Below are 26,577 nucleotides of genomic sequence, written 5' to 3'. Positions count from 1 at the left end.
TCCTGACAATTATGTTTTGGTCAGCTTATTTCATGTAACAGTAATTGTTTAAACAAGTGCTGTACCTAAATGATTAGCTGCTGCCTGCATTGCTGGGTCACCTGGCCGTTTTGTACGAGCGTTGCCATCGCCTATACATAAATAATTTTCTTTCCTGATGGATTCACAAGCTGCTGCCTCAGAGTGTCCCTGTGCATCGTCTGTGTGTTGGCAGTGTCTGAAGCTAAGCGGGTGGATTGCTCACAGCACCGTCTTTCATCCACGTCCTTTGGTTTCGGGCGCGGCGCTCGCTCCCGGCTGTCCGGGAGCACCTCCGTTACCCGGCTCGGGGCAGGGCAAATAACATTCCGGCCCCTTCCTCCAGCAGCAGATTAGTGACAGCAGCAGGCAGACAACTTTTGTCCCCAGGGAATATTAGAAATCTAGAGCTAGAAATAGATGGATTAACTGAAATGCAACCCAACCTCTGATCTACATTATTGTCTCTCTTCTTTATCTCACAGGGGAAGCAGAGATAAAGAGTGATAGACACTGATAATGATGGAAGTCCGCGATAATACACCGAAGTGATAAACTTCTTTGTGGCCCTCATTGTGCCCAGTTGTCTTCAGCTGGTTATGAGCTCTAGCCTCAAGCTATTTACACCATGATCAGGCTAGTAATTAGCAAAATGTTTAATATAATATAGAAGCAATTAGGAGGTGATAACACGCAATTAAGATGTGTTTTCAGATTAAAGATTTTATAGTGCTCTCTTTCTTGAAAAGATAAAGTGCCTATCTCAAAATGTCAAACTGCAGTGATTTAATCTGAGTTATTTTCAATTAATATGCATGTATTCTTGCGATGTGTTCACCGTTGTTATTGACATTGATAAATTAAGCTCATCCCAGCAGAATTTATCCTTGAGTCGCTCTATATTTCCTGAATGTCAGTTCTTTATTCGTATTTTTTTATGCCTACAAGCTGTGCATGATCTAACTCTAAGTCCCTTGATTCATCCCTGGGATTACAGTAATGTGTCAGTCTGAGTGGAACAATAATCTGAAAGGGCATTGTTATAAATAGTGTGTTAGAATATAATTGTTTGTCATGTCGTTTCTCCCCTTTAAATCCCTCTGAGTCCTGTTTAAGTAATTTAGACAGCTAGAATGACAAGAGTCTTGAGACTTCACTTATAGAGTTGTCCAACCAGTCTTCAGCCTACCCAGTCTTTTGAGACTGTCTCATCTGCAAAATAGGAAGTGCAAAGAACAGATGAGTTCCGACTACACTGCGGATTTGTTATGAGATTTTGCTCAGGCCATTTATAGAACAATGTAAATGCTACTGATACTAATTTTTCCCTGGCTAGTCAATGAAAATGTTTTAAAAATAGAAATGAGGGTGTTTCCTGTGACCATTTAAGAAGTTAAAATCCTAAGGATTTTTTTATTACGTTCCTAATTATAAAAATTAAAAAAATCATGACACAGCAAAGACAGGTTTTTTTATTACAAGTTAAAAATTGCTAGGAATGAGTGTCCTATTAGATCATCCTGTCTAGCTCCTGAATCATGCAGGATTATTCTTTGTAATTCATGTTTCTGCTGTTTGATCATCTCTAGATTTTTCAGACATGCAATGAAGCACCCAAACATCAGAGGATTTGCACACAGCGTGTATCAGAAAGGTTTTTCTCAATTTAACAAGTATTTCCTCTCCTGTTTTTGCTAAGTATTTTCCCCACAGCTAATGCTAACAATTTTCAAATATGTGTGTTTATGTCTCTTCTTTTGCTCTTTCTAGGGTCCACTTAATGATATTCTGTTCATATGTGGTTGCAAAAAGGCAAGTTAGCTGACAGTCATTGCGAAGCACTGGCTTTGTGTCATGCAACTGTGATTAAACTCTTTTGAGATCGTGGATTTAGCAAAGTAAGATGGTATAATTCATCACAGCTTATGCTGACTGGCCAGTCACTGTTATCATTTAGTGAGCTAACCCAGTTCTTCAAAAGGCTGCTTGAACACATTCAAATATTGCTGTTTGATAATCCCTGAGTCACTGTTGGTCAAACCAGGCATATTTGATTCTTGCCTATAAATAAGCACCTGCAATATTCTTCATTAATTCTGGAGGCCAACTTCCAGCCTCTCAGTGTCTCTCAGGTAAGTCACAGGGGATGTAGAGCAAAATGCAGCTCTTGAATGCTATCTGTGAATACGTGTGTATCGTTCACCTTCACAGAATTCAGCTCACCTTCACAAAAATTTTAGAGGACTAGCAAAGAAAAAACCGATACAATTAAAAGAAGCTGCCTAAAAGTTGTAGAGGTGTCATCTGGCACTACTGTTCATTATACAGAAAAAATTACTGACTTTTACATATACAAATGATCTGAGAAAAAGCTATGTGAAGACTTGAACAAAATACTTTCTATTGCTAAAAGGAAAAGGGAAAGTATTAAGAACCTCTGCTGAAATGTATTGGTGAGTAGGTAAACATCTCCCTGTACCTGAGCCAATGGGGGCAAAGTTAGCTTTTCCCAGCTGATTTACCTTACCAATACCGAGGGCAGATGAAAAGCAGTGACAATGTAGCTGGCAAGTCCTAACAGCCTGATTTTTCTTGGATAGGCACCAGACACCTTGGATGTTCATCCTGAAGCTCAGGGAAGCCTCTGGTTTTCCTTGCTTCCTCCCTAAACAAATAGTGCAATAGTCCAAAGATGTTAACAGAGGAAGATAGTAAATCAGGTTGGAAAAGTACAGGATCAGAATAAAAATTTCTAATGTTGACTATGTAAGACTAATAGATAAACAAATATAGAAGCCACAGAAATATGTTAATGACATTGGGATATGAACTGAGAGAGGTGTTTCTGTGCTGGATTTGCCTTCAGATACAATTATAAGACCATTTTTACAGTATATTTTTGTTTAGTATTTTTCTTTACAGGCAATCTATCAATGTCATACACAAAGCTTACTGAATCATGCCACTTACACGTTTAATAATAAATAATCATTTCAGTCTCTGTTATGGATCTAGATGTGGTTATAATAAGGATATCCAATAGCTACTTTAATTTATACAACTATCCATTTTGCAAACTTGCAGACTTGATTATAATGTAACCTAGCTATGTATCAGTTTTAGTTATGCTTCTAACAAGTTCTTTTACATTTTATTTAAAACAATGTGCATTACAAAACATTCTCAATTTGTGTATGCGGTCCTTATGTTATACCCCCACAGATGAGAAAATAACATTTAAAATCATGTTGTAAATGGTGCTAAAGTGAATTTTGATTGTTGTCCCCCTGGGTTAATTTCTACATTATTCAGAGATTACTACAGAGATTACTAGATTTCTACATTACTTTGAATTCAGAATCAGGCCCAATATTCCATGCAAATGGTCTTTCCTGTGTGATGTAACAGGAAAGTGAAAAAAATTTCACTAGATCAACAGTATCAGCCAGCAAACGAAAAGGTACTGTTCTTTTTTTCTTGTGTTTGTTTCTCTGTTTTCACATTTATGTAGTACACATTTAAGAAAAAAGAGGAAAACAGATTTTAGCAGCGCTACCTTTGAACCTTAGAGTTGCTTTCCAACACTTATTGCAGTACTAACAAGCCACAGGTGTACAGTACAGGAGCGGGTGAAAATGTAATTGAGGGGTATGATGACAGTTAATTGTCCATAATGTATTTATCCCAAGCTGCACTTATGCATCTGTTATATATTTAGGTATTTGTTACTAGTAGCTTTGGTGATACTTAAGCAGAGGGGCATCTATATCTAAAAGACAATAAAAAAGGAAAATGCTATCAGGGGGCTCTAAAGTGGCGAGACAAAGAAAGTTCGTCTCTTTTTCACTGTCTCTGAAATGAATAGGTCTATTTATTTCAATGGGAGTTTTTTTCCACACATGCCATATTAAGGTTTGAGTACAAAAAACTTGACTTCTGTTTCTGGATGTACTACAGAACTGAATTACTTGATTACCTGCAGGCATTTTAGTAGTGATATATTTTGATATTTGCCTTTCTAATATAGTTTCTTCTCTGTTTCAGCTTATTGTTGTTATAAAACAGCTCTGCACAATAGACTAAAGTAGTGTCTATTCACCCATTGACACATAGAGGATTTATGTGTGGGAGTAACCCACAAACTTCCCCTCCTCTTTATTGCCTCCCTCCATGCATGCCTTGAAAATAGATGTGATAATTAGTATCTACTTTTATCTATATTTGTATGCCATCCAGACATTTAAGATGAGAACAACAAGTCACTATATTGAAGCGGTGTCCTGAATTCAAAATGCAGTGACACAGCCTGGATGACTTTGGAGGATTGTGTATTTTTGGGGCCTACTTCTGCTCTCTGTGAAGTCAACAACAGAACTGTCACAAGGGTGAGCAGTGAGGGGAACAAAAAATTAAATTATTCTTTTGGGGATTTTTTTCAGCAGGAGTCAAGGAGCTGAAACCAAACCACATATCTTTAAAATTCAGAGTAGATTGGACTAATAACAAAATCATTTTAGGGCAGTGGATAGTATCAGAACACTCAGTGAGTAGCTGATTCTTGCAAAGGTTATGAGGTAAATGGAGAAGCTGTACAGGGGGGCAGTGGGAGCACTGAGATCCCAACCCAGCCGAGCAGCATGTTATGCTCTTTGGAAAGTTGCCCTTTCAATCAGTCTATCTTTCTTGCCATGAAACTGGCCCTGCATTTGGGTTTGTTTGCACAGGCTCCCATCAAGTTTAACAGTATTTTCTAGGGAGGACAGTAGTCCCACTACATATAAGATCAGGGCCTATATAACCACATTATCTTAAAAGACCAGAGCTCAGTTCATATCAGAAGCTGTTTACTCATTTGAAACTGCCCAACATTAGCATCTTGGAAATATTATCTGAAGTTGCTGAAAACTGATATTAACCTTCTGCATGCTTGGAGTGCTCTGATAAAATGCAGTTGCTGTGGTAATTGTTATATTATGTTCAGAAAAGTGCCAAGAATATAATTGCTTGCAAAATGACTGTGCAGTTCAGCTTTAATCTACATAGCAAAATTGTTTACTAAAATAAAAAAAAACTTCCAAGTCTTTGCATAAACAAGTATATTCAGAAGTAGACTCTTTATTAAACTTTTAACACCAAAATAATGCTCACAGTTTTTTAACCAGATGCTACTTGTAACGTTTCCTGTTTGTTAAAAACAAACCCAAAAAGCGCAGAGCACCCAAGAAAACCCAACAAAAAACAAAACCCTCAAAACATAACAAACCCAAACCACCATAGGATGATTTCCTTAAGAATGTTCTCTCAGGTATGTCCAGAATATTAATTAGGCCCATCTATTTCTGTCGGATAATAACAATGTCCAAGAACTGAATGGAATCTGTGACCTGTGAAAGGGCCATTCATATGCTTTAGTCTGCCTTAGCGCATTCCTTAACAAGTGAACATAGACCTTTTTCATAGTCATCCTAAATGTTTCAACTGTGTGTTTCATGGTTTGGTTCTTGTGTCTCCAAAACACATAGCTACCCCCCCCCTCCTTCTTTCTTTCTTTTCTTTTCTTTCTCTTTACTCTCTCTCACTTTTTTTTTTTTTTTCGGTCTAGTGGGAAGTATTCCATGCTCTCCTCATTTAAATGCTTATGCCTTTATGGTTATTTTTACTGCCATACCTATGGGGCTTCTTACTTTATTGCCTGTAGCTGAAGGATATTTTAAAGGAATTAAATTTATTCAGTTTAAATCTTCAGGGGGATACAACAATATCTTAAACAATTAGCAATAATTAAAAAGCATCTATTCGAACTGTGCAAAAAGCAAATAGATTTAATTTAAATACAGTAGTCAGGACTAAAGGTTTTTTCATTAAAACCAGGGAGGGTCTCACCTCCTCCCAAACCTTCATTTTTTTATAGGCAACTTTTCAGCAGTTAGTTTTTTTAAGTATTTTGTCAGCTGTTGGTTCAGAGCATTTCCCAAAGTGTTTGCATCAGGCATTACCAAAGTCTCCACAGGGCTGACCTGGGTACACTGTTTCATTGCTTAAATGGAGAGTAGAGATTGAGCTGCTTTGGAGCCTTAAGAGCCTGTCCTGTTTAATGTGGTTCTGTGTTCTCACTGGCTGTACACATTTATCTGCAGAACAGTAATCTAATAGAGATCAGATCAAATATATGTAATTGCTGTGTATCCCAGTAACTATAATAATTAGAATAAATAGCAAACTGACATCAGAAATATTTTACAAAGAAATCTCTGCTCAGTGTGTGATTGTTGGATTTGGTTGGATTTGCTGTAGTGACTCTCCTTTGACACAGTGATATGTGTGGGCAGAACAATATTCACAAGTGGTGTGAGTGCCAGAAGGAATTTCTGCTGTGACTGCTCACCAGACATGGTGGAAGCACCTTCAGGTGGGACTCCAGAAGCTCCTGTGGTTAGACCTCAGTCAGATCTCCTTCCCCAGGCAGCCCCAAGCCTTTCTGCTTGGCTATAATGCATGCTTGGGAATGTAAAGTCAGATCTGGGACATTTTAATTTGTGCTGCCATGATTGAATTAGGATGCTCATGCATGTGTCTGCTCTTCTCCCTCAGTCTCTGTTCAAAACTATGTTCACAAATTATATGAGGGTTGTAGCACAAAAGTAAAGGGTTACTGTGTCACTTAAGTACTTTTGGTAGCAATTCTGAGTTAAAGATGCTTGTCCCTACCTCATCACTCTTGGTCTCACAGCACAGCTCATTGATCAGGAAAGGAACATATGCTGGCACATGGAGGCCAGTGCCTGGCAGCCAGGGAAAGGGAGCATTTCACAGAGCAGAAGCTGAGCAGCAATTGCTTGTGCCAGTGGAGAATAATGTCTGCAGATCTGCACCTTCCCTGGGTTGTAATCAAAATAACACATTCAAACTGAGAGAGTTTTGTTTGCATAGTTTGTCTAGGTGCTTAGAAACACATGGATACAGGTCACTTTCTTTTTTTAATTTACCAAAAATATATATATTTAGCTAATGTGGTTTAGGGTTTTTTCAGCTCAGAATCTGAGGATATATTCATAAGGAGATGAAAGGGAAGGGAGAAATTCCAGACAGTTTGTTGTAAGTGCCAAAGAAAGTGACAGCTATCTACATGAGCAAAATTTCTAACAGTGCCTCACATCCACTGGAAAATGCTTAAGAGTCCACAAATAGAAAAAGGTTAAAAACTACTGACCTAAATAATTGGTTCAATTTTCAAGACTGCTGAGCATCCAACTGTTCTCATTGATTATAAACAGATGATGATAACGAATAACAGCTCCCATAGTTGATGAAAGGCATCTTTTCTGGGGAACTTGTCCACAGATGCTTAGAAGAAGGATACATCTAATACAAGTCTTTGATAAGGAGGAACATTTCTCCCTTGGTTGTCTATTCTGTATGCATAGTGTACATAAATATTTTTGCTTTCACACTATCTTATGTCTCTTAGAACTCGGTTTAGAATTGAACTGTAGCTGATAAGAAGCAGCATAAGACAAGATCTTATTTTCATGTGTGGATTGTATGCTGTCTCATGCTTCAGTCCTGAAACAGCTTTCATATTTACTGTATTGCTTGACCACCTTTTTAAAATCTAGTAAATTCAACATTTCATAATACAGAGGAGTTAGAAAAATTTATGAGTAATGTGTTACATTATATACCAGCTTTAGATGTTTTCTTGGTTTCTGTATCCAACAAATTTTGTGTTTTGATTCCATATTGTTGTGGTAAATACAGAAGAGCTGTGTTGTTTCCTGGGAGGCAAACTGTACCAAGTAGTACCAGGAGAAAATTGAAGCTTGCACTTTAATTTAAAATTCTGAACACTCTCCTTAAAATTTTTCTTTTTGATGTTGTGATTCATATACTTCAGATCTCTTGGTTTTTATAGCTTTGTTTTAATTAATCTTTTGAAAGTTCTTGCAAGATTGATGTGGGCAGTGAATTTTGTCAGTCTTGTTTCACAATACTAATGCTTGTGGCTGAGAAGAATCTAAGCTGAAAATATGTGAAGTTTTTTGGTCTAGGAGGATTGAGTTAGAGAACATCTAGGCAGACTTGAGATCCAAAAGCCCACTGGCCCTGATGAGCTGTACCCATGCATAGTGAGGCCACTCACAATCATCTTTGAAAGGTCATGACCATCAGGAGAGGTGCCTGAAGAGAGCAAATGTGATCCTGGATCTCAAAAAGGGCAAGAAGGACCCAGGGAACTACTGTCCTGTCACCTTCACATCAATCCCTGGAAAGGTGATGGAGTGTCTCGTTCTGGAGGCCACCTCTATCCACATGGATGACAAGAAGGTGATCGGGAGCATGGATTCACTGAAGGTAAATCCTGCTTGTCCAGCTTGATTGCCTTCTGTGATAGAACAGCTTCCAAGGTGGATGAGGGGAGAATAGAGGATGTTGTCTACCATGAATTCAGCAGGGCTCTAGATGCTGTCTCTCACAAGGTCATTGTAGGCAAACTCAGTGGAAGTGTGGACTGGATGAGTGGACAGTGAGGTGGATTGAGACCTGGCTGAGTGGCAGATCCCAGAGGATTTTAATCACTGCCACAGGGTCTAGTTGGATGCCTGTCAATTGTGGTGTCTCCCAAGGTTCCAGACTGGTCCCAGTACTGTGTAACTTATCCATCAATGACTTGGATGAAGGGCCAGATGCCCCCTTGGCAAGTTTGTGGGTGACACAAACCTTGGAGGAGTGGCTGGTACCCAAGAGGGCTGTGTAGTCCTTCAGAGGGAGCTTGGGGCTGGAGAGATGGGCAGAGAGGAAGCATCTGAAACGCAACAAAGGGAAATGCAGGATCCTGCACCTGGAGAATATTGACCCCAGGCACCAGGACAGGCTGGGTCCCTGTGTCCAGCAAGTGAATTAAGCCATGCAAGGGCTGAATGCAGTGACAGCTGTGCAGCTACTGCACTGACTCTCCTCACATACTGCTTCTTTTAGTGACACCCAAATGCACTTAAAACCATAAGTTTCACATTGTAACTTGATAGTTAAAGAGAATTTGCTTAATAAATACTTAAGATCATCCTCTCCATTCAGAAGAGAGTGCCAGAAACCAAACTCATGCAATCCTGGGGGTTGTAGAAACAGGAAGGCTGCTGAGAACACACACATGCAAATGGCAAATTTGATTACAACGATGGGCTGTCTGCTTTGCAGCTCCTGGAAGCCCACCCTCAGCCATAAAAATGCAAAAATAGTGCAACAGGCAATGTGGCAGAACAGGGCTCTCTGTATTCATTCACAATTAGGTGTTCTATTCTGTTGTCACCAGATGCTGCCACGCACATTACACAACAGAAATGGGATTAGCAGGAATAACAAAAACCTGTCAAAGCACAAAACCATGGCCTAGTAGTCCTGACAAATTAAACAGCCTACAATGAGTGCCAGAGCATGAAAATCACTCACCCTTCCTCTACTATCTCTGAGAGGTAGGCAGTAAATGCCTTCTTAAAGGCAGGCCACCATGCAGCCAACACTAGATGTAGAGGAAAAAAGGCATTTTCATTTCTGATGGAGTGTAAGTTAAGGACAAACCACCTTAACATAACCAGTGAATATCTGAAAGACAGAAGTTTCATTCTGTAAAATACAGAATAATTCACATGGTCCTGGCATGTCTTAAGTGGTCCATGTTACAAACCCTGTTATACATAACAATCCATTTCCACATGTAGGAGCTTCCATGGGGTGCTGTTAGTTTTATTTGTATTTGTGTAATGGAAGATAAAATAGGCCCAATAGCTATGTAAAACTTGTGTTTTGCTAACCATACTCATGCTGGTGGGTCATCACCATGGGATGTTAGAAAATTCAGAGGATGAGAGAAGACTCTGTACAGAAACTAGCTCCAAGGCTGGAAACCAAGTGATGAGTTGTGTATTACTCTGGAATGACTGCAGTGTTCATAGGTTTTTAAGATAAAAACAGAAAGTTCATGTCTATTACAGCCTGTTTTACCTATCTTGAGTTTAATAATGGTGTCATTAAACTGAGCAGCCACCTGTGCTTGAAATTTTTCTAGAGATATATGACAAGTTGCTTTTGTAGCACTGTTGTCCATCTTGCATCAAACTCATGCCAAAAGCACTGACTTGTAATAAGCTTTTTCACATGCTTTTTTCAAGGTTTCTTTTGGCTTTGTGGGTTGCCTGTCACTCATCCTACCTTAGTATTCCCTATAGATGGTGATCATTGTCTACTTCTCTTGCATCTGTACTGCTCTTCAGCTGTATGTTTTTCTTTGAGCCACTCTTACAGATTATTTGCTTGTCCTAAACTCGGTGAACTTTTATTCTTGCCAAAACCTCATCTGTACAGTTCTTCATTTTTGCTATGTGTGACTTCTATAAACAGAAGTGATATTCACATCTGCTATAGGGAAATAGGAGCTAAGTGGCTGAAAGATCAGAATCTTTAGCCAGTATTTTAGATTAAACTTTCACAGTGTGCTTTCCCCCTTCCATACTTCTTTAGCCTCACTTTTCTTCCTCCCTGAGGGGTGGCAGATAAGTCACTCAGCTTTAGTTTTACTGTAAGTTTAGATGACCAATTCAGCAAGGGTGACAAATGCTACTTTCTTGCCTCTTTCCTGACCCCATAAGATTTCCAAGATTTCTTCTGGGAATTATTTACAGAAGATGTATTTCTTCATCTGTGGCACAAAACCCATTTTTCCCCTTTATTTCCGCCCTCTGAGAAAGTCCTTGGAGTAATAGGTAAAATGTCAAAAATAATTAAGAAAAATACTGATATACACTGTGGCAGAGAATTATACCTTTTGAGATGGTTGTTGCCATCATCTGTAATCAGTCCCCTGACAGATATAAATACCAGCTTTATCACCTTGTTTTAGATGATGATGTGTTGAATCAATGTTGATGAAGACTGTATTTTGGCAACTTCAGTTAAAGGAAAAGAATAGTTTCAATTGTGAAGCAGAGAACATAAGTTCAAAGTAGAGTAAGTACCTGACACAGAATACAGACATTCCTTTATATAACATCTATTTAATCCTGTTCATAAATTTTTTTTCTCATATAAGAGGAAAGGGCCGACAATAACACAGTTCTGTCCCAAACAATTCCTGACTAAGAGCTTGCTTTTTGCCTGGGATGGAGACCATGTATCCAGTGAATACAGATGCCCAGGAGCAATGTCTCTACTTTCTGGGCTAAGTGGCTATTTGGATTATTAGGTGTTTATGTCCTTAAGAAAGAACCTTTTTGTCCTGCATCTTAAAATAAAAGATCATATTTATTTTCAGGGGAAATGTATCATGACTAGATTTATGGCACCGTGTGCTCAAAGATCAAATTGCATGACAGCATGCATTTATATTTTATTTATAGGAATTAATATAAAGGAGCAAGAACCTTACATGCAGTTTAAGCGTTTGGCATTTATCTTTTTCAAAATGCGTTAGAAAGGCAAATGGACTTGGAATGCCAGTTAAAAAGCTAGGATGACTCACTGTAATTTATTACTTTTTACATTTAGGTAGATGCAAAGTACAAGTTATGGTGCTGGCAGTTCAAATGCTCTACTATATTTTATGAAGTACAAGGTAGCAATTGGTTGCATAAGGGAGTAAAGAGTTGGTACTAAATCCTCTTTGACTTTTAAATGATGCTTCTGTATTCTTTGATTTTTTAAAAAAGCTTTAACAGTTATGTCTGTATAGTAAGTATGTACCTTAACCTGCTTTGGAATGGATCTCCATATAAAAAGCCTTGTGTCCACATGCAAACCTCTACAGACCACTCAGAATTTTTCCAGACCTCGGGAATTCTAGGATTTTGGGATAATGCTCAGGGCCAGAGTTCTCATGGTCTACATTACACTTGAAAATTAGCTGTGTCTAAAATCCTCTAAAGGAGCATGCTGTGTTCGCATGATGCACAATCCCTCAAGCTAAATGAGTGTAAACAAACTAATCTGCTCCCTCAAATCTTTTATATAAAAACTATATTCTTCCAGAAATTTTTCTTGCATTTTTGTGGTATGTTTCAACCTCTCTTTCTCTATTTTTACACATCTTTCCTCCTTGTCTATCTATTCAAAGCAAAACTAACAAAGGAACAATTATCCAACAATTATTATTATTTGCATCACAGATACAGCAGGTCTCTGATGACAAGCAGTATCTCAGTGTTCATTTTCATTACATAGGCATGAAAATCCACAGAAGCTGACTTGGGAAGTCTACACATTTGTGCCTTCATAGAATTCTGTATTCCGGAAGCATGGAAAACTCCCCAATGCTTGAGATGTGCATGGACTCTCGTGGAACATGATCTGTGAATATAATCTAATACGTGTATCAGGGAGCTGAAGAGTACATTGTCTTTTCATGTAAACGTATCAGCAAAGTCCCCAGAACTAATTTCTGGAAGCAGTAAGGAAAGCTGACAGAGCATAGCAAAGCTGGAGACTTTTTCTTGTTGCTCAGCAGACTGTGTTGAGTGGCTGGGATCAGCAGAGCATTGCACACAGTCAGTAAAAATTGTTGGCATCACCTGAAGATTACTGTTATCTCTGGAAGACTGCCTGTCATGTGGATAGCTTTCATGAACAATATGAAGTGTGGTATGAAGCAAGTTCTGTGTGCTTTCAGCAAGAATGCAAACCAAGAGCTGCAGAGCATAGCTGTGCAGAAATAGCTAAGGGGTAACAAATCATTGCCTCCTGGTGCCCCAAAACCTGGTTCTACTAGAGTTTCTGCAAATGCCCCTTATCCTCAGCTGGCTCCACACTGCTTTGAGTCAGGCTCTATCCAGCTGGCATTGCAAAGGCTGAGTCTACTTTCGAATTTTAGCTTGGATCAGATGGGAATTTCTAAAGCAGGTCTTGTGATCAGTTCCATTGTTTATGCTTTTGCTGGTGTTGAGGAACGATCTCAAGTGCATGAACTGGAATTGGTTTTGAATAAAAGTAAACTAACTACATCTGATGCACTCCAGAGAGAAATAGGTACTTGGTCTGTGGGGTTAATCAAAAGATAGTCCAAATTAAAAATTAATTAAAATTAAATTTTCTTGTACTGTCACATTCTGGTCCTCACTGTCAACTGTTTTGCTCTAAAAATCTTGCTCTGGTCTGCACTGTTTGCTGCTGTGGATGTCGCATTAAGGCTCATCTGAGTTTTTTTTTCCCAGTGTAGAAAGATCTTTCTGATGGTTTCAGAAATTGTTCAGTCTATCTGTGGTTCATGTTCTTAAAGTGTGAAATGAGGAAGATAATACTTAACCATCTTTATCAAACAGTACACATCGCAGATGAAAGCCCAAGCAAGTCTGAAGTGTAGTAATATTTTAACTGTTGCTGCATGTCCAGGATCCTCCTACAATTCTCTCTATTATATACATATATTTTAAAGTTTCTAATCTGAACTGTAAAAATACATTCAAGTTGATGGCAGTGCACATAATCAAATCTTCTTAATATAAGCTCTGCTTGGTTTCCCATATGATTTTTAGTGCCTGGTAATTGTTTATGGATCAGTGTCCACTGAAATGCTGCTTATGAACGTATTTAGAAAGATGAAGGAGAACAGCAGCCTCTCTTGGGGTAGCAGACAGTTGCTAAATAAATCTCTACTAGGTAGGTGCACTGTCACCCTAAATGAGGCATAAATAATGAACCAAATTTTAGAAATAATGATCTTAACTAGGGCAGTTTGGTGTTGTGAATGTTTAGTGAGAAAACAAAACACGAAAATAAGAACATGTAGTGTTTTGTTTCAGCTGTTTTAATAATGCTCAGGTTGTTTCAGTGAGATTTTCAGGTCAGTTGGATTGTTTTCATTGAAATAAAAAAATAAAGTACTCCTATCCAAATGAAAATAGATTTAGGTTGGCTTTTTTTCTCTTTTTGAAAAAACAGAGGTATTTAGTACACAACATAGGAATTGCTTAATAAACTGGGATATCAAGCCATTTCTGTGGAATTGCAAGAGAACCTGATAAAAAACAATTTGCTATTACTGTTGTTGGAAGTATTTTGAACTGGTGAAAGATGCATTCTTTATTATTCAGACGTATTTTGTTTTCTATGGTAATATATGACAAATATACAACCAGTTCTATAAGCGCTTGAAAAATTTGACATTTCTTTCAGTATTTTAAAATTAAGTTTCAGGCATTCTAAGTTTCAGGCATTCTAAGTTTCAGCTCTCATTGGCAGCGTGATATTAATAAATCATCAGAGCCCCATTGATCAACTGGCTTATTTAACATTGTACAAACAGCAAGAACTTAGCTGGGCCACAAGCTCCACTCTTTGCAATTAAGAAAGTTACTTATTTCACACTGACAGGTTATTAAGTTATCTCTAGTCCCAGAGTTAATATAAAAAATATTTAGAAGAGGTTTTTGGGGAAAGAACAAGGTGGCTCAGGTCTGATCCCAGATCGAGCTGATCTGGTCCAGGTGAGACCCTCACTGCTAGCTCTTTACAGAGCCTCAGCTTCTACACCTGAAAAATGGAGGAAAATATTTTGGCCCTTACAATGTGGTTACAGATTGACTGGGTCCCATTCATTTCAACCCATTTTCTTCTCCTGCTGTAGGATAGCATTTCCCAAGTGCTGCAATCTTTAAGCAATTATCTTAGACTTCAGACTGACTCGGCTCATTACATGTTTCTCTGCTCTCCATTCCCTGCTCTTTCTTTGATGTTGCATTTTTATACATTACTTTTCTCACATGCACTTGTAGGATTCAACCCGTATTTGCCTTATTAAAACTTTCACTATCTTCACAATGAACTGGCTCAGTTTTCTCATTTCATGTAGTGAAAAGAAATCATTGTCAAACAGCAAACATTAATGGCACAAATTTCTGCATCTCACTAAACATAAACACTTAGATATTCACGCAATAAATTTAGTGCAATTTGATCTAACTCTGTCTCCTTTAAAACACCAGCCTGGTATCTAAATTAGGTCTTGGATTAGAGCTGTCATCAAGACTCTTTTCTCTAGGAAAAAACAGAAATATCTGGAAAATAATTCAGCCCATACAAGGCTAATCATTAAATACAAAATGAAGGTATGTGAATTCTCCATGGAGCAGAGGAGCAGCCACAGACCCCGGAGTCCTGACTTCACATCCTTGGCAGAAGGAACATCCACATATGGCATATTCTTCAGCCTGCCAAAAAGGTAAGAAGGTAAGAAGATAAGAAAAAGGGTCTGAAGATCATGACTGCCATTGAGATGGACAAGTGTTCAGTATTTTTTCTGATACTAGAAGTGTGAGGATTAAAAGAAGGCAACACGCACAGCCCCAAAAGGGACCATGATGGTTCTGTACAGTGTAAATCTGCATGCTGTGATTATTGATCCTTTTAGGGGCAGGTCAGGAGGCAACTGGAGAAGTTCATGGAAGAGAAATCCAGCAAGGTCTGCTAGTGGGAAGCCTCTAAGCTGCAAACCTTTGGAGGCTGGCAAAGTTTTCTGGCTGAGCATCACTAAATGTTTGTTCCTTGCTTCCCCGTGGTCACTGTTAAGGCCAACAGGGCTGAACACATCTTGCAGAAGCTGGTAAGACCCAGTTTATGATATTCAGTGCCTGGCTGGCTTCACTTGGTGGAGGGAATCTGTGTCTCTGTTCACAAAGTGTGGTTATGGGTTTCTGTGCAGGAAGGGCTGTTCAGACCCATTCATGGGCCTGCTCTGGCAGTCAAGCTGCGCCTATGCAATAGCATTTGTTAAAATTAAGTTCTAATACAGCATTGAGTTTGAAATGAATGAGCTGATAGAAATGCTATCTGGATGATCACATTTCAGTCCAGCAAGACTGGATTTCTTTTCATTTGAGGGAGCTCTGATGTAATTTTATGTCTTCCCACCAGATTTTTATTTCTCCCAGTCGTCAGTGTACTGGGCTACATTCTGGTAAAACACACAAATATTTTCTAACTGCAAACCATCATGTCATCAGCTTTTCAGTCTGTTATCTGCAACTGTTATTACTATGCTATTGTAACCACCACTTTTTTCCAGATTGAATGTGCTGCTATTTGAACTCTGATCCCAGGGATAGAATGTGAGCAGCACCTTTAGTAGGATGGTAAATGCTGTCTGCTAAACCATGGCCATAAAATGTGCATTGTTTCTTTGGATATATTGACCAGTGAAAAAAGAAAATAAGCTCTCGTGTTTTATTAATGGATGAATTATGTGAATTAAAATATTTAACCATTTTAAAGCACGGAGTGTGGATGTGCTAAGTTGTTTGTGGGATTGAATTTCTAATAACTTTTTTAATTGGAGGTTGAATTCAGGTCCAAATGGGCAGATCTTAATAACCACATAAACCAGTAATCACACCACTAGGCAGATCTTGATGTGTCTTCAATAATTAATCCAAGCTGATATCCTTAAATAATTCAGTGATTTTTAATTAAAGAAAATAGGGTATTTAGTTGAAATTTTTTTTGGCTGGGGAATATTTATCAACATGATTCCATGCCTTTACTTTTCTCTAATATTTTTTCTTTCCCTGTATGGTATTTTATGACTTCTGGATTCTTTCTTAGTTAAATATTTTTCTAAGAGCAGAGACTTTGATTTGTAAATGTGAATGTGATCAATAAAAACCTATGGCTTCAAAGTGTCCTTATTTATATTTAAATCCTCCCTCTCACCTGCTGTTTGTTGCTTTTTTAGTTATGTCACCAATCCCACTGGAGCTCAAATAATTTAACTGGTCCTCTCTAAATTCCCAGATATGTTCCTTTCCCATGTACTCTTCCGTCCCTGCAGCTTCTGATGTAAAACAGATTTAAGTTTGTGTAGAGCAGAGGTCAACATGAAAGCCTAAAACAAAACAAAAAAAAAAGCTGGCATTCAACTTTTAGCTCTGGTTCTTATTATAACTCAAAGCTCTATTTTAGTAATTTAAAAATGGTAGTATTGTTCTACATCCATAACATACCTTTCACCGAGTTTCCTAATGACTGTGATGCCCAGTTTAGATAAACTTGTAGACTGGCTGATAAGCATTTGGATGAACTGCAGGCAGTTATGCCACAATGGTAAAACTGACAATTATTGTGCAAAATTATCTCTATGAAATTTACATTTATTTTGCTTTAGATTATGGCCAAGAGCAAAGCCTTGAACTCATTTCTCCTATTCCTAAGCCATTATTTGCAAAATCATGACTTTGGTGAACCTTTGGTATGGGTAGTGGGAACAGTGGTTACATGAGATCCCTACAGTGACAGATTTCCTAAAAGTTTATTGCCAAGTGCTTCAAACATTTATTAATTGTTCTTAAGCAGACCAACTTTTCAGTTCTGTATTTTGGAGTATCACATCCCTTTCTGAAAGGCTCGGTAAATAATAATGAGTTAAGTGTTGAATGAGGATTAAATGCTGCATGTTATGGTTCAATGTGTTAGTCCATTTACCAGTTGTACGCATGTACCCAGCCTTCTGCATTTTTCAGTGTTAATCAGATGGAAATAGCAATTGGAGGTGTAATTCAGTGTTGTGCTTAAGGTCATTAAACCCTGTGGTAATGGGTAAATCCAGAGCCTGCTGTGGCCTTATCAGGCAATTTGGCAAAGAAACCAGTGCTGTTTTACTGAGAGGATGCGAGATGGACAATGACTGCATCCCTGCCAAGGGACAAAGCCCCACTGTATCAATTTGCTGTATTTTAACCTACATGGAACACGTCTAAGGTGATGAGGATCAACCTGAGTGCCAGCCTCTCCTCTTCCTGGGGGAGGAATGTACCCAGAGCAGCACCAGAGCAGATCCTCAGTGAGCACCAGGAGTGTTTGTCCTGCTTTCCAGCTCAACAACCATCTTAGGAGTAAATTTCTGTGGTAAAACTGCTTTTTTCACAAGAGTTTCATTCATGCAAAATGAATCCTGAGATGAGATAGAAAGTAAAGGAAGGTATTCATGGTAATAATTAATTATAAATCAAAATAGAAAAAAAATGTGAAAGTTTAAGCCTTATCCTGTAGGGAGTTTGAAATCAGACTGAAGTTAGAATAAAACAAGAGGTATGAGCCCCTTCATGGGCGTTCAGTAAGGACTGTAGTCTGTACTCTGCAAAATCTAAGACTAGGTCTCAGCTGGGAATTTGGCATTGATTTAGCACCTCTTTTGCTTCTGGATAAAGTGACCCTTCTTTCTTCAATGGTAATTTATTGCTCCTGTGGTAGAGATGGCTCTGTGGTGCTGGAAGATGGGGTAGAGTGTGGAGAGCAGATAAAAATGTCACGGGCGAGACAGAGTCCTCTGAAAAAGTGGATGGAAGGGGTTTTATGCCTGATAGCTAAAAAAACATCATGGCCTTAGGGCCTCCAAATGTGTTTGATTCTTTTGTGGGCAATAAGGAATTTGAGCTCTTTGAGCATTTTGGGGAAGGTCAGGTGGTTAATTTTGAAGTGTTTGGCACAGCTGTGTAAATGTTAGAGAATCCCGTGAGGCCTTGAACACATTTTATAAACTCAGGAGTTCTGAGGTGGGCGTTGTAAGAGGCAGGACTTTACCACAAGAAAACTGTTGATAGAAAGGGTGAGTTGTTTACAGATGATTCTGAAATGGAAGGAAGGGGAGAATATCATGTAATTTGGATCCTAGATGCCATGGGGTATACAAGTAACAGACATTCTTTATAATCCACTGAATGCCAAACAGTAGAATATTTAGGGAATTTCACCAAATGTTATTTTAGTGCTTAAAGTCATTAATTCAATTTCAAAAAAAGCTTTAGAAATTCAAATTAATAGAAACAATACATGCAATGCATGTTTGTGCTAATGTGTCACATTTTCAAGCAGTCTCTGATATTAAGGGTTATATACACCTTGTCTTTTTATAGTTAGATTTAATATATTGTATATCCTCCATTGTAACAGAAAAAGACTAAATAACTGAGACTTACATATCATCTTAATCTGGCAGTATTGTCCAGAAAGCAGTAATTTTCCTTCAAATCTGGCAATCCCTCTTCACTCTTGTTTCCATACTAATTACTTGTGCACATTATTGTATGCTCGTCAAAGTTAGAAAACTAGAATTTCCTGGTCCTGTTTATACCCTTTTGCATTACAATATTGAAAAATGGCTGCTCATAATCTTGAGGATTTTTAAATGTTATTTTTTGTGATGAAATCAACAAAAAGAAATTTTAATACTCTCTGGTTAGAATAGAAGGTGATCACATCCAGCCTTGTGTATGATCAGTGAACTTACCTGGGCAATGTGGCAAGTTAGAGCATGGGAATGGATTAAACTGAAGAATGTGGTATAGGACTTTTTAATTATTTTGCACTTTATACATAGGAAATCAAGATTTAAAAAAAAAATCCTACCTTTGTTGATGAAGCCATTGTTTTGGAGCATATTCTGTACAACTCCAGAAGTTAAACTGCATTTCAATGGATTTGCAATTCTTCCTTTGGAAATACAAGATACAGCTCCAAAACTACTACAGATCTTCATCTGATATTAGATCACATCCTATTGAAAGAAACATTCTCTCAAAGTTCATTGGCTAAACTTTCACCATCATCTAGGGCTCAGGTAAGAGTTCACATGCTTTTGGACTCCTCATATTCAAGGAATTATTGCATAGAAATATGGCAATTGTTGTATTTTGTTTGCTGGAGACTCAAATTCTGTCCCCTTTATTGTTCTTTCATAATTACTTCACAGAAGTTCATCAAAATAAATATGGGTATTTACAGAGCGTTGGCTGTCTCCACTCACAGGCAGGACAATCAAGACACTATTATTTTCATGAAAATTCTTTTTAATGCTTAAAAAAATCTGCGTTATAATTACTTAAACTTTTTTTTCTTCCTTCTTTTTTTTTCCCTGCAGTTGGAGTTAAGTAAGTGAAAATTCTGTCTTCAGAATCTCAAGTTTCAAAAGAAACATAACTCTGGATTTTGGATGGTCTGACTTCCTTTTCCAGGGATATGTCAAGTCCAGTATTTCAGTTTGAAACACTGATGTGACAGACTGCCATAATGCAATGTGTTTAACCACCTCAATGATGCATCAAGTGAAAAGAGTTCCCAAAGATTCAGTTCACACATGCACACACACACAAAAAATGAAGGATAAACAGTATGGGAAGCGGAACATAAATCTTTTTCACATAGTTTGGCACAAATTCAATTATAATTTGTAAATGTTCAATCAATTAGACCACTCAGTTGTTTAACTTATAACTTTGAAGGCAGATTATCTTTTCCAAGAGGAAAGCTTCTCTTAACCAAGACCTTTTATGTTAACTGCTCCAGAAGGAAAATGCTATATTAGAACATGAAGAGATTCAGGAGAAAATGTGTAATTCCAGGATGTCTTTGGCTGAATTTCAAGATTTTTGTAGGAATAGGCTAGTTAAACCTTTAAGCTGCCAAATGACACACAAACACTTTTTCCCCAGCAGAAAAAAGAAACCCACACTTCGCCCCCCCCAGCATTAGAAATAGTACCCTAGTGTTTTTATAATGTTTAATACTTACAGTGAAATTCAATATTAGTTGCATGTACATTTGGAAGTTGAAGAAACTGCATGCAAGCCCATTAAATTGTCCTTAATTTTCAAATGCTTTCCAGAGACTTACTTACACACTTTTTACTCATAACCTCTTTAAGTTCAACACCTGTCAATTCCCATACAAGATATCAGTCCTCATACATTATCAATAGTCACTTCCAAACACTGGGAAGATCCAGTTGGCACCTGGGTACCATGGAGGGGGGACTTGTAAATATGAGATACAGAAAGCTCAGAATAAGAAGGGAGGGAGATCAATACCACGTCATACACAATATGCAGTTGTGGTTTTTGAGTTCCAAGTTTAGGAGAGGCCTGGAAAAACCCTTGTGTTAAACATTTTTCCCTGCTGCAGATGCAGAGCATGCCTGTCAGAGAGCAGGAACACTGGTGGGTTTGGCAGTCCCATGATGGCACCAGAAGCAACAGAGACACAGGAGTTGGAGGTAGGTACCTTCTGCCAACATGCAGCACTAGCTCAGTGAATACACTTTATGTGGACCAACCAGAGCTGTCTGCAGTCTGGGACCAAATTCGAGCAGTTCATGAGTGGCTGTGGCCCACTGACAAAAGAACAACTGAAATACTGTTCAAACTGAAAACATTGCATTTACTCTCTCTCCTATTGAAATCAGTCGCTGTGTTTGGCTGCACAAGAATTTTGACTGAGCACTGAACATGTAGACCAAAACTAAATCATAACCAGAGGCTGTCTGAAATCTTGTCTGCCAACAAGCACAACAGAAATGATGTCTGTCCAAGCACTGCTGCTGCTGGGTTAAGACGTCTCAAAAGGCTGAGCTGCCTCACTAACTCTGGCTTGAGTGCAGGAGCCTTGGCTGCCTGCTTTTGACTGCATGTAACCTTTCCAAAAGCACCCAAGTATCTTACAAGCCTGAATCTCATGGAAAGGCAGATAGCTGAGGGGTGACTAACACAAACAACAGCCTAAATGCAGCGAAATTGCCTGGAATGGTCTCATAAATCTCAGAGCTCTCCTTCTGCCCAAGTTCATGTAGCTGTACTCTGTGGAAGCTCAGAGTTACCAGCTGAGTGTTAAACAGTGTTTAGTTGGCCAAAGCTGGCTGAATTTTGTAAAAGCAAGGAGCTGTTAACTTTTTTCAGCCTCCCTTTACCCAAACCTGTAGATCTGCTGTGGGACTTTGCAATGGCCACAAGATATTGGTCTGTAGGTGCATGGTGCTCCTTGCCTGCTCCCTGTGCCACCCAAGGTGGTGCTGAGTGTGGAGTGCTCCCACAAAACCTGTGGCATGCCAGGTCTCTTTAATTCAGTGAGGACTGGAAGATTTTTTCCCTGTGGATCTTTTACATTCAAGTCAGGCTTCACATAGCCCACAGTCTAAAAACAAAAAGGAAAAAAAGTCCTTCACTACAGAGACAAATAGCAACATGTGGCTGGAAGATAACAGAAATGTACATGCAAGTGCAAAAATTAAATATGGAAATATGAAAATGAAGTTTGTTTTTTTTTTCCTAAGCAAAAGAACTGATTCACTTTTCATTGCTGGAAATTGCATGGGGTTTTATTTCCTCAGCAGCTGACCTCAGAAAAACAAAATAGAAAAAAAAATATCCATAGATAAGATGCACCACCACTATATCCTGACTTTTGGTTTGCTTTGGAAGTGGGAGTCTTCTGCAAAACTTTTTGCAGCTGGCCTGGAAAACAACAACAGAAAAGATGACAACAAAAGAGTACATTAGAACTGAATGTGCAGAATGCAGATGTGCAGCCTTTCTGCCTTCCCTTCTCTGCCTTCAGTCTTCCTGCAGTGTCATACCTTTCCAAGGAACACTGGATTTCTTTTAAAAGACTGTTCATTTTTCACTGTCATTTTCTGCAGTTCCTCCCTCCCTCTATATCCCTTCTCCCTGTCTGCAGCCCACATCTTTGCCAGATAGTTAATGTAAAAATGATTACCTCAGCTTCTTGCAGGCTCTGCCCCTGCTCTGTGGTGGCTTAAACAAGCTGCTTGGTTGCCGAAAAAAAAATCACAGCGCTCAGCAACGAGACTGGTTGTCTCTGAGCCACATCATCCTGGAGGTGGCTGTTAAGAGCTGCCTCCAGGAGCAGCAGAGAGATAGAGACAGACTCCAGTGTTAAAGAGGCAGACTGTGGGGATCCTCTCTTCCTTCTCCTGTTAATGACTCAGTCTGTATTTACAGAGGAACAAAGTTAAAAAAAAAACCACCCGTGGTCCTGTATTTTTCATTAGTCGCCAACAAATGAAATTATTTAAGTATTCTTTGGAAGGGAAGAAAATTAGTTATCTAGTTTCTTCTTCCTATGCAAGGATTTTTTATGATCTTTGCCCACATTGCATTTTAAAGTGCATGGTTCTGGGACTGTCCCTCACCAGGGGCCTTTGCTGTGTCAGGTACAATTAGAAATCAAGGCTAATTGGGGTCAATATTCCATTATATAAAGCAAAGTGATAGGGAAATGAGCTTTCATTTGAAGGTAACTGCTCCTGGCCTGTGTGTGCAGGCAGTCCCGATTGGAAAGAAACAGAGGCGCGTTTTGCACATACAGACACCAAATTTTTGGGGTGCAAAATTAGCAGTGACTTTTCCTATCAGAATACTTCCTAAAAACTGCTAGTGCTCCAAATCTGAGATTCATTTTTTACCCTGTAAAACGCCAAAAAACTTTCTGCTAAAAATTGTTGAAAACACGCGGTGTTTGATAATCAAATAGCTTCAACATCATCTAAAAAGACAGCTTGATAACTTTCCACTAAACAAACAATAAATAATCTAAAATAGGGGTGGTTTATCAGTCCCATGCTATACAACATGAGCCACATGACAGCACAGCCCTCACTGAGGGGTGCAGGGCTCTGTGGTGTACCAGGAAAGGCCATTAAAAATAATTAGGGAATCTGGTCCCATCTCTTTCCCATCTGACTAATAACAAGTTGTGCTTCAGAACATGCTGTTCCAAAGATTGGAGAAGGCAGGACCCAAGTTAAGCCTAGAGGTGTACATGCCAGGCACACAGGGAAAGGGGAAAAGAATCTGGTCCTTGCCGTGGGTGTGCTGTAATGTGCAGACTCCAAAGCAGAGCTGAGACAGCCTCGGCGTCCTTGCACAGTCCCTTCCAGCATTCCCCTTGCTTGGCTGGTACTGCTGCTATTCTCCTCAGGAATTTGTGGTGGAATCTCAAGGAGTCCCAGTCTGCAGGATGGTGTGAGTGCAGGCTTGTGCTCAGCAGGTCCATGTCTGACAGCCTTCAGTGGGGAGAGAGAAAATTACGTGGTTTTTATTGTTCATATAAATCTAAAGAAATTAGGTGGGGTTTTATTTTGGTTTTGGGTTTTTTGTTGTTGTTGTTTCTTTGTTTGTTTTTTTTTGTTGGGTTTGGTTTTTTTTTCAGAGTAATATCATTATCCAAATGAGGCAGGAATCCTTTTATTGCACTCTTTTGTCTTTCATTGTCACCCATGCACCCTGTTCCCACAATTTCTGTTTTGACTTTGCACAGGTATTTATTATTCTCAAATTGTTTCCACTACTTTGAGATCTGATTTTATCTGTTTCCTTCTCTTTATATTTACTTTTTCCTTACAATGCTTCTCATTAAACTTTTTCTTCCACTTGACTAACTCCTTTCCAATTTTTTTTACTCTCTATAGAGTGCCTATAATTTTCCTGGGCTAGTAACAAGCTTCTGAATGACCACTCCTCAGCTTTGAAGAGTATCTTTTATTATTTCAGATGTACAAATTGTGTATCTTAATTTATCTTCACCTCCATCTTTTTACGCCATACAGTATAATTCCTTTAATCACTCCTCCTGGTTTCCTCAGGTCAAATGTTCATGTTCAGAGATTCTGGAAGGTAACCTGCCCTGAGAATTCATGGTACCTGCTCATTTCCTGAATGGGAATCCTCTAGCAGAACTGTTTATTTAATATATTTCTTGCAGCACCATATCTCTGGTAGGAGCCTGGGCCTAAATATTAAGTTGAAGACACAGTATTTTGTGATAGCAAATGAGGATAACACTGCTTTAGACCCAGGTAATTTCTAGTAATTTGAATTCATTATTATAATGCTGGAGATCCTCATAGATCTGTTTGTTCTGTTGGATTTAATCTGACTTTGGTGAAATAATGTGATATTGCATATTGACAGCCTAAATATCCAAAGTGAGGAAAAAAATAGTTTATTTTCTATTACTTTTGAATTTGCATCTCTCTATTACCACTCCTTTTCCCTGTGTTATCAAACAAGGAGAACAGAAGCGCTGGGTCTATATTGTCTAGACCAGCCATGGTTTCACACACTTTTTTATCACATTCTAGAGGAAGCTGTATCATTTTATACATTTTATAGCTGTTTTATACAATGCCAGTAGTACCAGAGCACTTCAGACAGGTCTGTGAAATGCAGCTCCTTCTATCTCTGCTGTAATAATTTTCTAGGATATTAAAAAAGATCCTAAGCCCAAAAATTTGAATTAAGATCTCCACTTCTCCAACAACTGAGTTTGCCATCTTGTGTCATTTGGTTTGCAGTTCTTGTCAGTCTGGGAGAGGTTACAAATAATCTCCCCCATTCTAACAAGCAGGCAGGTCAGAGGCAGCTGTTTTTGCTGTTGTGCCCTAATGAGTGAATGACTGAACATTACAGAAGGAAATTTATTTTCTCTTATCCATTATGTAGCATCAAAACCTGAATTTAAAACTTTCTGCAGTTTTAAGAGGTCTTCCCTCAGTGTCAGGGGGTTTTCCTGAGTAAACTGTGCACCTGATACTACTCAGACCCTAATTCCCATAAGTCAGGCATTTATTTCTTTCCACGAGAAACCCTTTTGTATTATTAAAATACGAAAATGCCTAACTGACTAACTTCCATATCAAGGGGGAGGGGAAGGAGCCACACATAACTTGAGTTACTCGAGCATAAGCTATTTTTATTCACTTGAGCCCTTTAGTTCAGATTAGGATCATAGCTTCCTTTGAATGTACACGTTACTTTGAGTTCTTAGTTCAGTGTTGAAAAACTAACACTTCTAGACATCCCTGCCAATTTCAAATAAAAATCCATTAGGAACTTCTGAATATAAACCTCACTGAAAAGTTGAACTTATAAAAGTGCCTATCTGCAGTGTATATGAATCTTAACAGGAAAATAAGGAAACAAGATAAGGTAGCAGGGGAAAAATCTTGTTTGTATTTTGCATCTTAATATTGGGAGAAGAAGACCTGTAGGTTATAGCAACAAATTTGTAATGGATTCTGAGAAAACAGTGGAAAGGCTGTAATGATGGAGAGTGGTACGTACATTTTTTCTTCTTATATCTCTGTGTAGTAAGAGGCAATCACAACAGTGTCAGACTCTCATAGAAGACTACTATTGGTTGGTTTGTTTATTTTTTGTCATATATGACAAGGGAAATATATTTTGGTTTAGGCTAATCATAAAATAATAATAAAAGACACTATTTTTATGCTATTACTCCACTGTCTTAATAAAGAAGGCTACTGTTTTAACAGATGGAAAAGTCAGAACTGACCAGGAAGAAAAAAAATAAAACCAAAACTCTTCTCTAAAACTCCTACATCTAAAGGAGGTTATAATTATTTCCTTCTCTGTAAGTTACAGCAACATATTGAAAGTTAATAAAGATAAATGTTACATTTACTGGGTAATAAGAGACTGTGGAAGGAAATAAACAAATGTAGGATATAGTGCATCTAAGTAAACACAAAGGTTGTAAAACCTTCAAACTCAAATATCAAGAGCACTGCAAATTAATGCTGCACACAATAGACCCTTTGGAAGCTAACTTAATCCACCCCCATGTATCTACATGAGGGCCATGCATAACAATGCATGAGCTGGATTTCCATTAGAGTTTCCTCTGCAGGCTGTCAGTTGTTTGAAGAAATAACAATTTCCTAGGCATGAAAGCTTTTTCAGAATGTTCCCACTGATGTGTAATAAAAGTGACTTT

The 26,577-nt window shown here is 38.4% G+C and overlaps 2 long non-coding RNA genes across 3 annotated transcripts in view; one reads left to right on the top strand and one right to left on the bottom strand.

The window, feature by feature from the left end:
* Positions 1-26,577, top strand: part of LOC148222653 (uncharacterized) — an 84,646-nt gene that overhangs the window by 28,078 nt on the left and 29,991 nt on the right. The window contains exons 6-9 of the long non-coding RNA XR_015805729.1: positions 504-4,403; positions 12,229-15,220; positions 19,370-21,040; positions 24,544-24,637. This is a non-coding gene — a long non-coding RNA (uncharacterized LOC148222653). The remainder of the gene's footprint in view (positions 1-503; positions 4,404-12,228; positions 15,221-19,369; positions 21,041-24,543; positions 24,638-26,577) is intronic.
* On the bottom strand, positions 13,790-23,960 carry LOC148222654 (uncharacterized). 2 transcript variants are annotated; one of them, XR_015805725.1, is made up of 5 exons: positions 22,537-23,960; positions 20,560-22,274; positions 19,399-19,546; positions 16,708-16,879; positions 13,790-15,209 (listed from the first exon to the last, which is right to left on the bottom strand). It is a non-coding gene; the product is annotated as an uncharacterized LOC148222654 (long non-coding RNA). The 2 variants fall into 2 exon arrangements; XR_015805726.1 differs by having other exon boundaries at positions 22,159-22,274; positions 22,537-23,451.

Source organism: Sturnus vulgaris, chromosome 10 (assembly GCF_052056855.1).
Source record: "Sturnus vulgaris isolate bStuVul1 chromosome 10, bStuVul1.hap1, whole genome shotgun sequence".
In the NCBI taxonomy this organism is placed as follows: domain Eukaryota; kingdom Metazoa; phylum Chordata; class Aves; order Passeriformes; family Sturnidae; genus Sturnus; species Sturnus vulgaris.
This window is presented reverse-complemented; position numbering and strand designations above follow the sequence as displayed.